Source organism: Camellia sinensis, chromosome 8 (genome assembly GCF_055761805.1).
Source record: "Camellia sinensis isolate YWXY chromosome 8, ASM5576180v1, whole genome shotgun sequence".
NCBI classification, from domain to species: Eukaryota; Viridiplantae; Streptophyta; class Magnoliopsida; order Ericales; family Theaceae; genus Camellia; species Camellia sinensis.
Genome location: NC_138968.1, coordinates 60,008,769 through 60,022,950, shown reverse-complemented (window position 1 = coordinate 60,022,950; position 14,182 = coordinate 60,008,769). Strand labels below are relative to the sequence as shown.

At 33.6% G+C, this 14,182-nt stretch overlaps 1 long non-coding RNA gene across 2 annotated transcripts; it reads left to right on the top strand.

The window, feature by feature from the left end:
* The first annotated feature begins 422 nt into the window (after nucleotides 1–422).
* On the top strand, nucleotides 423–5,659 carry LOC145796945 (uncharacterized). Of its 2 annotated transcripts, XR_014337729.1 has the most exons (6): nucleotides 423–562; nucleotides 639–813; nucleotides 2,919–2,980; nucleotides 3,947–4,052; nucleotides 4,453–4,561; nucleotides 5,417–5,659. It is a non-coding gene; the product is annotated as an uncharacterized LOC145796945 (long non-coding RNA). The 2 variants fall into 2 exon arrangements; XR_014337728.1 differs by lacking the exon at nucleotides 2,919–2,980.
* The last annotated feature ends 8,523 nt before the right edge of the window (nucleotides 5,660–14,182 follow it).

Here is a 14,182-nt window from a genome sequence, read left to right as displayed (position 1 = left end):
CACAAAAGATGAGGAAGAAGTGGTAGAGACTCTGTATGCCTTGGCTGATATGTTCCCAAACAATAGCAAGAATGGCTTGGATGGTGAATTGGGAAAACCAAAATCCTGGCCTTTGCCTGAGGGAGAGAGTTCAAGGCCTGCATGTGAAGGTTTGATTCGTATATATATCATATCATTTTTCTTTCTTCTTTGCATTCTTTGTCTTGTTACGTTAAATTGTTTAATTCATCAGGTTCTGCAGCTCCTGAAAAGGAAGAGGACTCAAAGTCACTTTGCCTCTCAACTACTTCTGAGGCTGAGGCTGTCAATCCTTCATTGTTAGAAGGATCGGCTCATGACAGTGTAGAAGTCAAATGTTTGAAGGAATCATCACAACCTAGTTTTCCCAACAGCACCCAATTGTTTACAGAATTGGATAATACCATTTCTCAACGAAATGTCCAAGCAATGTTTCCAATGTCAAAGAGTGAACCTATCTGTGGGAAACAAGCCTGCAATTCTGTTGGTTGCAATGTTCAATCTGAACTAAGCCTAGAAACTGGATGAGTAGCTTTCAGCTTTGGTGTGTTAACTTCTATGTTTTCTGTTTTTATTTTTTATTTTTTTATTTTGTATTTATATGTCTTCTTCCACCATAGCCGAAGCTTCCGCCATGGCCAAAGACCACCAGCCCCGTCGGCGATCCACGCCACCGTTGTCGACATCTTTTTCACAAGCCATCACTCTGTTCACGTCTCCACCATGGGTTTGTCAGCAAATATTTTCCCTTCTAGTCGAATTGAATATTTACGAGAGCTCTCTTCTGTAGGTCAGGTATGTTCCTATTTACAGCCACCCAAGATAGCTGTGCCATTGGGGCTTTGATTTCAAAACCCTAACCCTTATTGAATATCTAATATTAAGGTTTGTTCTTAGTCAAAATTAACATCTGTAACCACCGAAGATAGGGCTTTGATTTCAAAACCCTAACCCTAAAAAGTGAATAGCTGATTATATTAAGTTTTGTTCACATTCAAAATTAACATCAGTTCTCAATCATATTGGCATTTGTTTAATTGCTTTCTCTTTGCTATAACATTATACGTCTACATGCTAATTAAACACACAGGCGACCCAGCTCAAGCTTTTTTGAGAAAATCTAAAAGTGTACCTAAGGAGAAAAATCTAAACAAGTTTTTTTTACAATGTAAATTTTTGTATAAAATAAATTTTCTCTGTTTTTAAGCTACAAAATTACTTTTAAGTTTTAGTTTTTTTTTTTTTTTTTTTTTTTAAGTTTAGCAGATCCAAATTTTTATTAGACACGAGTAAAAATAAAAAATCTAGACATATAAAACAAACACTAATTTTAACATAATAATGTGTAAAAGAAAATTTATAATAAAATAATATAATCTAATTGGTGTTTTTACTTATCTTAAGATGATCTGTGGATCGAGCTTGAATGGTGTTGTTTGATAGAATAAGTTATCTGGGTCTTGTTTTGATCATATGATTTTTTTATGAAAACCAATAGATATGTAAGAAATTGTAGACCTTGTTTGAGTTTCTGATTAATATGTTAGAATCAAAAGAGCCTTCTTGGATTGTTTAGTACTTCCTGATATGAAATTTTGGATTTGAAAGCTATGTGCAAGATTAGTGTGATATGGGAAAACCCAACTCATCTTAACACTCTCGTTCAAATTAGAGTTTTATCAAAATTTTCCAAAAAATATAAATAATTTTTTTTTGATGAATTCTTTTCTTTCAACTCAGGCTAGTTGAAGACAGGTGCAACCAATTTTCTTGATGAATTCTTCAAAAATTATTATCTAGAAAATCATTTCGTTGTGTGTATGTGTATTGTGGTTTTATTGAACCCTTTGATAATGATAATCTTGAACATTGTTTACAGATTCAATGATAATACTTCTTGTTTACCCATTTTTTGGTTTACTGGAAACTTATTTTCCTATGAGAAGTGTTACTTTCTCATATTTGTATATTTAAGATATACATATATATATATATATATATATATATGCGCGCGCGCACACACAGGGGTGACCATTGGTTCAATGGTAAAAATCTTAGCCTAATAACCTTGAAGTTATGAGTTTAAGTCTCGAGGCAGCCACTCTGTGTACTATGTCAAAGGTTAGGTGTGTACCCAATCTTTTCCCTCCCCAACACATATTAATGTGTACTATTTGGGCATTGTTTATATATATACACACGCATAGAGATAGCATATCATATGTATATAGGTATGTATATATGCATACATATAATCTACCCTTATACCCATTAGTTTTCTTGATTGTTTGTATTGATCTTTAGACCTTGAAATCATATATTTAATAAATTAGTAATTATATCTCTTGTATTAATTTTTTTTTTACCAATTTTAGATTTACGGTGAATCTGTAGCGTCTAATTAGGTAGCATAATGGGGAAATGAGGAGTGGTACCTGGAGGACCCAAAACTAATAGCCCTTAGTAAATTGTTTTATGTTACCTACTCTTCAGGGAAACATTATTTGACCTTCTCTCTTGACTTCTAAGTTAAAGTTGCTTTTAAATAGCAACTTTTATGGTAGTATGCCATTTGTTATTCCTTTTGTTTTCAATTTTTCTTATTGAAATGTTAGTACCTATGACTCATCAATTATGCCAATAGGCCATTGACAGAACTTATCCATGCTTTGGAAGTTTGGCAGTGATTGCAATTGCAAATTAAAACCTTTCAATGGGTATGGCAACAAAAAAAAAATTAATTTTGGTTTTGGAAAATATGTCTGCATCACTTGCATGTTCTATTCATTTGTGCTATTGCAGATTTTGTGCTTTTTTCTTACAGAAAACATGTTGTTATTGTTTGATTATTGAAAGAACAAGGTAAAAATTGACTTATGACATAGTCCAATTATTTGAAGATGGTATAGAGCATCTTGGATGTGGACTAATGGGAATTTGTGCTCCAATTCAACATTCTAGTGTAAGTTGTAGAAATGTTTTATTTTAATTTTTAGTCAAAGCCTTTTGGATTCCATTTTAAAATCGTATTTTGTATGCATTGAACGTTGAAAGCATATGGCTTGAAGTTAACAACCACAAACCTCTAGTGGCCCCTTGGGAGACTCAAACTTGAGACCTTGGATCTTATTCTTATGTCTTTACCACTCGGCCCCTTGGGGTTAAATCTTGATGAGACTAATATTATTGAATGTGAAAAATTGATGCATTTTATGTCTGGTTTGTGCCTTTAGAAGCTTTTAAGAGCATACCATGCGATTATGCCATGAAGTCAAAACTCCCTTATTATGTGAATTGGATATTGTTGCTTCAAATTGGGTATAGTATCGGTGGTTGATGATCTATGTTACATAAAAACACCATTTTAGCATTAGAAACAAAAACAAAAGAGCATTAAGTAATATCACATTTAGTTGTGTCCCTCATTTCTTAAATTTGGAAATAGATTAATCAGATTTTAGGCACATACACACCTCTGACATCCATACCCAAGTTATTGGAACATGGCATGCAGAAAATATGAAAGCTGAACTATAATTTGGAATGAACTTAAAATGAAATCTGTAATTTAAGTAGCTGTATTTATCATAATCAATTCAAGGAAATGGATCCATGTAGCTTACACTAAAGTAATTGGGATTTGGGATAAAGCCTTGTCGAGTTGAGTTGAGTTGAGCTATGACACGATGGTCATTGTCATATTGTTCAAATTTTTTATTGATTGAATTTTATTGCAACCTTGCTGAAACAATTTTAGTGCAACATGCACATCTAGTATCAAATACAGAGTACTAGCAAGATTGATAAGCATTGGCCATTCCATACTGTTATGGTGAAATCGTATGGTCGTGCAGTCATCTTCTGGATATTAAAAAGTTTCCTCTTGATATAACATCTATTACTGATTTCATGAATGGAAAAACTGCAGCTTGTTTGGTATTATTGGTGTTATTGATAAGTGCTTGGAGGCCCTGTCAAGGTTCTGCTCAAACACACTTACAACCCTCGATGTGAATGGATGCATTGGCATCAAGGTATATCATATCACATTTTTTCTTATATACATGTACCGAGAGCATTTTTCTTTCAATCATCAACCATCTTCTTAGTTTGTAATATTTTGTTGAACAAATCAGTCAACCTAACTACTTTTACACCACTCAAATTCTTCTAAGTCACCATAGAAATTCCATTAGATTTGTTGTTTTTTATAGCTTTTCCTATTTTGGTTGTCAATTTGTTTTGCTTGGGGTTTGCCACTTTTGACATTGGAGCAAGAGTTTAACTACGGCTTTGTGGGCTTTGTATTTTGCCCTTATTTATTTATTATTTTTTATTATTTATTTTTTTCGTGTAACACACTAGTAGATTCTCCTGTTGTTTGTTTCTTTTTTTTTCTTTCCTTTTTTTGATGTGTATATATTTCCCTCACAGAGACGAAGTCGTGAAGAACTGCTTCAATTGTTCCCACATCTGAGATGCTTCAAAGTGCACAGCTAAAGTTATATGCTTTATGAAGTCATAGTCATTTCCTGCCATCGACGTGAGTTTCTCTCCTCAAATATATATATTTTCAAAATCATTAAACAAAACCACCACTAAACTACGAATAAAGAATTTATTAATGATCGTAACATCATTTATGTACGTGCTATAAACCCAGATCAATGTGGCTACTTGACAGACACAGAGTAGTTCATGTTTAAGAAAAACAATGTTACACTGACTAATCTTCTGAAGATTCCCAATCACAATTTTATACTGACTAATCTTCTAAAGATTCCCAATCACTTCATTGGATTTATCTTTCTAGCTTGTTGAACAATTTCTCATTAACTTCATGGTTCATCAGCTCCTAGGAATCTTAAATGGCTGGTTTGGTCATTCACAGGCATTTAGAACAATTATGATGAACTCATTCCTCTGAAGTCCTTTTATGTTAAAATATATATTTTTTATTTTATGAAAGAGATATATCCACAGATTCATTAGCATCCCAGTCGGGGGCTTGTTCTTCAAGAATTTGTTGGGCAGGCATGTCCATTTCACAATCTGGTTAAGTGTGGTAACTTAATGGTCCCATTTAGTTTGGAACATCTAATCTATCATGCATAGATGCTAACTCTGGTTCACCAGGTTTCCAAGAGTTCATGGGACACAAAAGGGCCATTGAAATTCTGTGAAGTATATGGGATTGGACACATAACAGCCATTGGATGTGTTGTCTATTTCACGATATCATGCATTTATAGCTTTCTGATCCTGGAACCTGTATTTTTGTTTTTATTTTATTTTTTATTTTGCAGGTACTTTTATTTATTTATTTTATTTGTTATGGCCATAATATTTAAAATTTTCCAATCTTCTCCTTGGTTGATGAGTGGTGGATATTTTGCAGGTTCATGATGCTGTCTTGGAGAAATGTTGCCGATATGCAGTTAATTCATTAGGGACAGAAAATACTCAAGATGTTCAATAAACATATGAGATTGATACACAAGATATTTGATAAACAGATGAGATTGATACATGACATGTGATTTGATAGATGTAACCTTACTAAATGAGCCGTCCTATTTTGGGTAGTTAATTATGAGAAGCGTATATTTTTTAATTATATGCAAGTAAAAATTATAATCAAGGAAGCAGGGGAAATTAAAATATGCTCCTGTGACTATTGTGATGTTACCACTCTACAGCTATTTTTTAAGGTTACCACAAAGGTGGTTGAAAATGTTATTTTTAGTTGACAACAGAGTGATGGTTAATATTGTTGTTTCTATATTTGATTATGAGATTTTCCTATGGAACTGTGGGTTGAGTTAGTTTTTTCTGAAGTGCAAAGAGCTAAGAGGGCTTTGGGTGACACTATTGCCAGGATAATGGCAACTGTTACAAGGTCAATGCACAACAATGGGAACTATTGCAATAGATTTGAAATGTTCCATTTAGGTTTCCCCGAGCAACATATTTTTTGCATGTTCTTCACATCTTATCATATGAAATAAATGATTCAAATAATTGACATGAGTATAAATTAATCTCATAATACATTAACTTCATACATGAAGTTAAGACTTTCAACTTAAGCAAATCCGAAATCTGCCAAATATGCCATACACATTGCAAACATCAAAACAGATTGAAATCAATACAATACCAAGTAGTCGAATTTTCTGTGGAAAACCTTCTAACACATTTACTTGTATTCAGTTGTGGAAAATTGAGTATATTTTACCAGTCAAATCCACACCGCAATATAGACCACCCCTAGGGAACTCCTGTTGTTCAAAATGACCATTTAAACAAAAAAGAAAAGAAAAAATGTATGCCTGTATTCTTCTCTCCTTTAGAAAAGACTAATTGAAGACATTCTTTTTTATCTTCAGCCAACATCTGAAACAACAGCACCAAAAAGGAAGACCACAACCGATACCCAGGAAAAACATCATCACATAAAGAACTGCAGGTATATTGCACTGGAAGGTATTTCTGGATATATATTTCTATTGAAAAGGAAAAGGAAAAGGAAAAGGCAAAAAAAAGAAGAGAATGAAATTGAACAAGACATACATAACTTTTCTATGAGACAAAGGTAGCATAATACAAAGCCACAAAGGCAGATCATGGCAAGGATCCTGCTAGGGGAAACCTAAAACGAACATATCTCAAGCATGATCTACCATTCTCACATAAACATAACACCTATCTTTCTCCGTTGATTTTCTCTACTTTTTATCTCCTACTTCAGAGCTGACCTGACCTGCAGGCAAATAGATATTGGATTGTCACAATGAATTCAAACACAACACCTCATGCATCCGTATCAACTTCTTTCCTTGAGGATGTGTTTGGATCATAAAATTTGAAGCTCGTGTTCATAAAAATGCAGAACTCCAGTCCTCTTCACACAATGTGCTTACAATTATAGAACCCTTCTTTCATTTTTATGAAAGTGGAATGCTCAAATATTAAAAACCCATTAAAGTTTCATTCCTCACATGAACACTATGCAAAAAACAACAATTTATACATTATATATATATATATATATAACTATTTTGCTTTTTTTGTGGATAGATTCCAATCATTTGAACCAACATAAGTTTTAACAACACGGACAGTGGATCTCCAAACCCTAGAGGCCCTGAAGTTAACAAAATCTATATAACAAAGCAACACAAATTTTGTTATTCGAATGTCTACTTCTTGGTTCCACCACGGACAGTGGATCTCCAAACCCCCGGCTTCTTCCACTTATCTTGTCATATCTGCTGAACTGCAATCATATTGAACCAAAAAAAAAAAAAAAGTAAATAATAAAACCTGGCGACAAGTGTGCTGTTGCAAATGCTTCTGTGTTTTAAGCCTACTTTTCTTGTAGTGTAGTGGACCTACCAAGTCTAGAGCAACATAGATTCAACCACAAAAACATTAAATAACACAAACAATCAACCTAATCTCATAAATTACACCTCGAAAAACAAAATCAAGTCTTTCTTCAAAGGAAATGGGACTGACTAAAGATGGGTTTTCGATTTTTTGAACATATATTGAACCATATATTGAACCATTTGGTCATTCTATTCTATCAAGTGTTATACACTCAGTCAAATTAACTGAAGTTCTTATTTGACTACTGCATTTCAAGTTAATTTAGATCTTTCTCTCCTAAAATTGGGATTCTATGTTGAGTCATTAAAAAAGGGTTATAGGTCAACGATCATAACATCCTACTCGTAACAATTTGTATGTGAATTAACATTTTTGAGAAGTATATACAAAATGAGTCTAAATTATACCAAAACAAAGAAATTAAAAAAAAAATTGTTAAAAATATAAAGAACCGTGTTTTATAAGAAAACTCAGTAGGAAACTTTGCATTTCATTAAAAATTAAAAACAAAAGAGAGATGGAGATGAACTGCTTTGAAACTAAGCAATTTTGTGTTCAAGTAAAAATTCATAAAAAGAAAAGTAAGAAAAAATAAATAGAGATAGATTTGGGAAAGTAGATTGAACACACACACACACACACACACACACACACACACACACACACACAGTTCTAAAACACCTTAGAAGAAAAAAGAAGAGTTATGTGATACACCCAAAAAGAAAAGAAAAAATTGAACAAGAGCATTGTACTCGGTGTGCAATTAAGATTTTAAAAAGAAGAAAAGAAAACATAATTTTTATAAATTAAAAAAAAAAGGGCTCTCTAAGACATCAAAAAGTATGAGACAGAAAATAAATTGATATTAGGTTATTTGATTCAGTAATACTACAATACAAATCTAGACTTAACTGTCCAAAATTGTGATCTTGTGATTTAAAATTATTCTACATATCAACTCCACATTACACAAATTTAATCTCAACTAGATAACTCTCATTCAGGATAAATAGAGGTACTTAAGTGGATTTCATAGCATTTTTCTATTTGATTAAATGGGAGAAGAAAAAAAAAGAAGGAAAAAGCAGTAGTCAAATGATACATATGCAATGAGGGAGATATATGACAACGTATAACTGGAGAGAAAAATTTATCCTAGCAGAGAGGGAGATACTCAAATTACAATAATGTACATTCAACATTTTCAAACTCCAACAATATTTGAATCTCTATCGGCTTAATATGTATTTCTTATCCTATTCAATCCAACATGACCTATTAATGTTCAGTTTGGACATAAGTGTAAAATGTGTATTTTAAGCCACAAACACAAATATACAAACAAAAATTCACATACAATGGCAAGAATTAACAAAAACATTACTAATCAAAAACATTTAAAAAAAAAAACCCTAAACAATTACGATAAATATGACACTGTTTATCTATTGTAACCATTCAATTACCTTGAAGTCTCGAGCAATTTCATGAACAAGCCTCTTGAATGGAAGCTTCAAGATCAGGAGCTCAATACTCTTTTGGTACCTACAAATTTCGATACACATCAATTAATTAAGATAACAAAGAATCTAAAAAACACAAGAATTGTTATAACTATAATAACCATAATTCAAGCTTTAATTCACTAAGTAGAGAAGAATTTACTTGCCTAAAGAGGTGCCTTCCTAGCTGTAGGAAGGGCTACCAAAAGAATTTGTTTATTTAGAACAGCAAAAACCAGTGAACTCAACACTATCATGAAGAGCCAAAGACAAAGGCATTAAATCTGCTTCAAAAACTATGAAATATAGTGGCTAAGGATTTGCAAACCATCATTTAAAAACCAATGCTGTGAAGCCACAATCTAACAAAAACAAAGTTACTACTGAAGCAACACCATATATAACATTTTTTTATTTGATATTTTGAGAGAAAGATCTAAAAAAATAGCAAAGTAACTACTAAAGCAACATTCCTAAACTTTAGTACATTTATATTTTTTTCACAAATGCTCATCAAATATAACCAAACACCCTACATTCATATTTTAAGCAAAATCAATACTTTTTTCTTCCTTTTTTTTCTTCTTTTTTTTTTTTGTATTTCATATTTTTTACAAATATATATATATATATATATTTTAATCTTTCAACCAAACACCCTACATTAAAGTTTTAACCAAACAACCTACATTTATATTTTAACCAAAAAGCTTACAAATATTTTAAGTTAAATCAATACATTTATATTTGTTTCACAAATGCTCATCAAATATAAGAAATTTTCAACCTCTCACAATTTCACAATAATAGAATGATGTCAGTAAAAAAAAAAAAAAACTTACCAGAAACAGGATGAGATAGAGAGCCCAAGCCAAAGGGAAAGAGCCAACAGCAAAGATAGCATAGCAAAAAGCATAGAGAGAGAGAGAGAGAGAAAGCAAAGAGAAAGAAAAAGAAACTTACCAAATTGCAAGCGGTGAGGCAATCTAAGAGGAGGGTAGGGCTAGCGGTGGCGGTGGCGGTGATGATCGGTACCACTAGCGGCGATTGGCAACTCTAACAGCGATAGAGGTGGAGGTGATCGGCAAGGTGAGGAGCAGTGAGTGGGAGACAGAGAGTTGAATGCGATGTTTTGGGGGTGTGAATAGTTGGGGATGTTTCGGCGATTGGCTAAAACACCATTGTCCCATATTTAAACAAAATAAAAAGACCAAAACAAATTTACAACTTCATAGACCAAACTTTTTTTGTTGTTCTATCCCTCAAATACAATTCTTGTAAAAAAAAAAAAAAAGCAATTCAAAATTGTGAGTGTACAAAAACGATCCCAAATGAGGATTTTGGCTGTTGCTACTCAACATTGTGAGTGTACAAGAATGTTGACAAATAAATGAGGAATTCATAATTGCATAGCGCAACTATAACTGCCCTCTAAAAACTAGAATCGTAAACTACTTTGTCAATATAGTTTATCCAAAACCATAAGGGCATATGGTGTTAGGTTTTATTCTTGGCAACCCCGTTTGACAAAACTCCTTTCAGTTGTATTTATTTTCGCACTTTTATTTCAGTGAGGCTATGAGTGTTTAGATGCGAATCCAACCCGAATTGTGCTTTTCAGAGAAGGTACTACCTATGTTGTCAAATCCGGAGACAAAACATTGTGTTGATTCAAATGTAATTTTTTGTGTTTTTGTTCTGTCCGCTCGAGCGGAGCCTTGTGAGCTCGAGCGTCGATTAGCAGGTCTCAGTATTTTGTCAGGGCTAGCAAAAAATACTGGTGGGTGTGATTGTACGCTCGAGCGGATGCTCCTACGCTCGAGCGCATCTCAGTTTGTTCGCACGCAGTTTTTGGTCAGTCCGCTCGAGCGGGCTGTGTTGAGCTCGAGCGGACCACGCGATCCCAGATTTCCAGATTTGATTAAAGAGTTGGTTTTCTTCTGAAATTAGGATTGCTTTGGTTCTCTATAAATACTTGGTTTTCTCCCAAAACTAAGGGATTGATGGGACTTCTCCAGATCTTATTTTTGGATCTTAAGGTTTATATCTGGAGAGATTTTGCTAGTTTTCTTTGATGTTTTTATTGAGTTTTCAACTCATGATTTAAAGAGAGTACATCAAAGGTTTGTTTGTTATACACTAAAGAGAGAGTTGTTCTTCAGTTGTGGATTCTAAAGAGTTCGAGCCTGAAGCTTTGGTGGAATCCGGAGTGGCTCATCAGAAAGACAATTCCGTGGTGAAGATGGGGTTGGAAGAGGCACATAGAGGTTGGTTCAACTAGGCGTTGTGGATTCGCTAGGTAATTGAGAGTATACCTGTGTAATTCCTTTAAATCTTCTTAGTGGATTGTTCTTGTGGCTGTTGCCTGTGGTTTTTTTATCACAGTTGGAGGTGTCCAATTGTGGTTTTTTCCACGTTAAATCGTTGTGTCTTTTTGTCTTAATTGTTTGATTGGGATTGTTATAATCTGCTTAAAATTGATACATAATCACAAATCAACATCTAGGGGATTTCTAGATTTTTCATATGGTAAGTTGTCAATTTTGGGAAATGAAAAATAAAATTAAGGAAAGATTTCAGCATTTCAGTTTCCTTCTTCCTTATTTTCATTGAACTTATTTTCTCAGCAACCAAGCATAGTACATGCTTATAGATCTACTACTTACACGAAATAAGCAACAATTAGCAGTTATTTATCTTCTTCAAGCACAAATACATCACACACACACACTCACACACACACACACAAAAAAACCCAAATAGACTTGCAATCTCCTTTTCTTTCCCTCATTGCATATTTTCTCAGCAACACAATGTCCCAAACACAACATAACATACTTATATGACTAACCTACAAAAACAGTGCTTCTATATCTTCCAATTAAGCTTATGATCAAGAAACATAAATACTGCTTATAAATCTACTAATTAAAGCTAAGAATTAACTACAAAATAAAACTAGAGAAAGAAGACAGCAACATAATCAACAGCAAATGAATCCAACAGAATGTTCTGTATTATGTTCCTACTACAGAAAACACTTACGGTCATGGAGACTTGCCCAAAATCACATTTGGCAACAAAAAGAACTAGCAGATTCATCATATGCTAGGGGGTTACAAGCCCCACTCCAAAAATCAAGCTTGTTCTTTTAAATCACTCAGAAATTTAGTCCAGTGCCTTTTCCTTCCGGTCAAATTTTTTAAAAAATAAAAAAATATACCTCGGGTATGCAGGCCACATCGTCAATTCTTGTGATCAACTAAGCAAAGATCCCCAGAACCTTCAAGAAAATCAGTGGCCCATACTGACATTCCAGAAATGCAAACGACAAGTAAACATTATGAATGTCTTCCATGCTAGTTTTGGAAAACACTAAAGCACAAGATGTTAGAAAAGCAGACTAATTAAGTGCATAAAATTTCTCTGCAATTTCAAATATTGAGGATAAAACATAGAAAATAAAAACAAAAAGAGTATAATATATATAACTTATTGCCCATATTTGTTTGCAGGAGGTGGTTTATGCAAGAGAAAACTGACACTTCATAACCAAAGTAAACAAGCAATTATTAATGGTTTGTTAAAAAGTAAACAAACAGTTATTAATACCAAAAATGAGCTAAAATAAGAAGTAAGAAAAAAATTCCCCCTTCATGAAGACTTGCTCAAAATCACAATCAGCAGCATGTATCACAATCAACAGGAGCCTACCAATTAGCGTAAATCTAGCCCATGCTGCCATGCCTATAAAACTCAACTAATAAATAAACTGAAATTCATTTGACAGGTGTAAATTGAAGTTTTATTTACTTATTTATTGCTAGGCCAAAAAGGATGAAAAATAGGACTAAAAGTACGTACACATAGTGAAAATTTTAAAAACTATCCCATAACAACTTAAAATTTAAAATTAACTAACTAAGAACAAAATAGGACTAATAATGCTAAACTACCAAATATATAAAGCCAAATAATAACATAACATATCTATTCATAGAAACCCATTCTTATGTCATAGATTTGTAACAAAACCAAACCCAAAGAATAAAATTTGAACCACAAAGAAATTCATATTTCAGTCAAAGAATTTTCACAAGCAAAACTTGAAAATTAACAGAAGTTCACAAGAATAAATAAATAAATACTAGCGGTTAAGGCACACGCGATGCGTGTGTAAATTTAAAAAAAAAATTGCGATTGAGTCGATAAAAATTGAATTAAGGAACACTACTTTCCAATTGATAAAAATTTTAATGCATCCTCATTCAATAATAAAAAATAAAAAATAAATAAAAAGAAAGAAAGAAAGAAGAAGAAGAAGAAGAAGAAGAAGAAGAAGAAGAAGAAGAAGAAGAGTCAAGTTCAATTCACAAATTTCAGATAAATCAAAGAAATTCCACCAAAATTATAGCGACCCCGGTCTTTTCCCATTTAATTATTGTATCCGGACTGTTCCGTAGATTCTGTCATTGTATAATGGTTGTTGTTGTTATTCCTTATTTTCTCATTTGGAATTATAGGATGTGTTGGGCAGATTTGTTTCAGGTTGGTTGGGTTTAGAAACCAAGAGTTGCTGTCCAGGTTTTTGGTTCTTCGCTCGAGCGAGGAGTTGTTCGCTCGAGCGAGAGGTAGTGTTTGATTTGGACCTGTAGCTATGCATTCTTGGCTCGAGCGATCTTTTCTTCGCTCGAGCGAGTTAGTTCATCCTTCGCTCGAGCTATAGTTCCTTCGCTCGAGCGTGTGTCTGGGTTCAGACCTGAGGGTTTGAGTTCTTCGCTCGACCGAGCTTTCTTTCGCTCGAGCGAGCATTTGAGTTGTTGGCTCGAGCAAGGCTTCCTTGGCTCGAGCGTAGTTTCTCTGTGTCTGGTCGCTCGAGCGACCAAGTCTTCGCTCGAGCGAGCCTGTCCAGTTTATATACACAGCAGTGGGATTTGATCAGTCTTTTTCATTTTCTTTTGATTCCAAACCCTAGGTCCGACTTCTCTCTCTCCCTACTCACCTTCTTTCTTAGATTTGACCACTTAGGGTGTGTTTCTACCCTAGATCCTTCATTAAAAAGATAGAGTGAGGCAAGGGCTACCATTTAATCTGAGCATTTGGCGATTTGGAGCACTTTGGTATTTGGGCACTCATCTCTTTCTTCACCTTTTGGGTTGTTTTCTTTGAGGTGGGGATTTCCTACTCCATTTTATAGGTTATGTTCTAAGTTTTGGTATTTTAATATGTTGGGAATACTTTGGTAAATTTTGGGAAAAACCTTAGTT